The sequence below is a fragment of the Euprymna scolopes genome, chromosome 2 (genome assembly GCF_053919585.1).
Source record: "Euprymna scolopes isolate OS-2025 chromosome 2, ASM5391958v1, whole genome shotgun sequence".
Classification (NCBI taxonomy): Eukaryota; Metazoa; Mollusca; class Cephalopoda; order Sepiida; family Sepiolidae; genus Euprymna; species Euprymna scolopes.
In genome coordinates, this window is record NC_136483.1 from 115,790,173 (window position 1) to 115,791,721 (window position 1,549).

Here is a 1,549-nt window from a genome sequence, read left to right on the forward strand (position 1 = left end):
TTATCTAATTTTTCTTTTACTAGGTGTGAATTATTTACCACCTAAAATAGATTTATATTAGTATAGAATTATCTTTTCTGGTGGAAATTATTTCTTTGATTTAAATATAATTTAAACATTTTAGATATAGCTTTACTTAAAGGTTTGGTAATGAAAGTCTTTGAGGCTGAATAAAACTAGCGCTAACTTTTTTTTTGCATTTTAGGTATGCAGTACATGTATGGAAGAATTTTTTGTTTTCTTCTTCTGACTTTAGTCCTACTTTATCAGTAATAATGCTATTATTTAGAATAATGCTATCTAAATTATTATTACTTAATTTATAGGTATTTGAAACTTTACCTATAATTCCTTATTTTAACAATAACTGTTGTATATAATATTTTTTACATATAAAAGCTATCTTATTTTCCGCTTTATCCATGGGTACTATTACAAACTTATCTTGAAGTATTTTAAGTTCGTTAAGTATTTCTAAATTTTTAAGGAGACGATCAGTTTTTTGAGGTTGTTTACATTTTTTTTATATATGTTCAACTTTTTTTTTACGAATTCAAGTATATTATTCTTCTATGCATCAAACGTAGACTAATAATTTATATTAATTTGCCATAGACATAATAAAATAATATGTATATATATATATATATATATATATATATATATATATATATATATATATATATATATATATATATATAATTCAAAATGGCGTAATGGGAACATAAGGTATTTACAGCTTCTCTTCCTATTTTCAGATTTTAATCATGTCAAAACGCACTTTATTTCGTTTTGACGGATTGATTGTTGCTATTTCTTCTGATGAGTTAATGACATAATAGATTCACTGATTGATATAATAAGTAAGTGATTGATTTTGCGCTACGAAACAGACACTGTCAAGATTTGTAAATGTTAATTGAATTAAAGGAATAAATTATAAGATTGTCAACATCATGAACTTTAGAATATAGTCTTTTGTCATTTATTCACTACATTGCTCTGTAATTACATTGAGCTTCTTAAATAAGAATTATTATATATTATAAGAAAATATATTTCCACACACACACACACACACACATACTTATATATATATATATATATATATATATATATATATATATATATATATATATATATATATATATATAAGTATGTGTGTGTGTTAGAACTTAAATATACAGGCATTTAATTAGACAGAAACACAAACAAAAATGGTTGTTCCTTACGTTTGGGTAGTCATAAAATTCGTTAAAATGGCAAAGGTTTTTCTTTTCTTCCTCATTTAAATAGTCTTCGTATTTCCTGAGTGATTCCAGATCCATTAAAGCGCCGAACGAATAATCATTAGAAACAGGAGCAAACCCATCTATTTCAGAAGTGTAACAATTTAGTCCCTCATTACATGCTTTGCAGAAAGCGTTTCTATAATAACCCACCGGGTCGGTGTAGCTCCGACAACCGAACTCTTCCCACAGTTCGATGATAAGTAGTTCACCTGTACGGTTGCAAGTATCGATGTAAGAGTATTGGCTATCGCAACCAC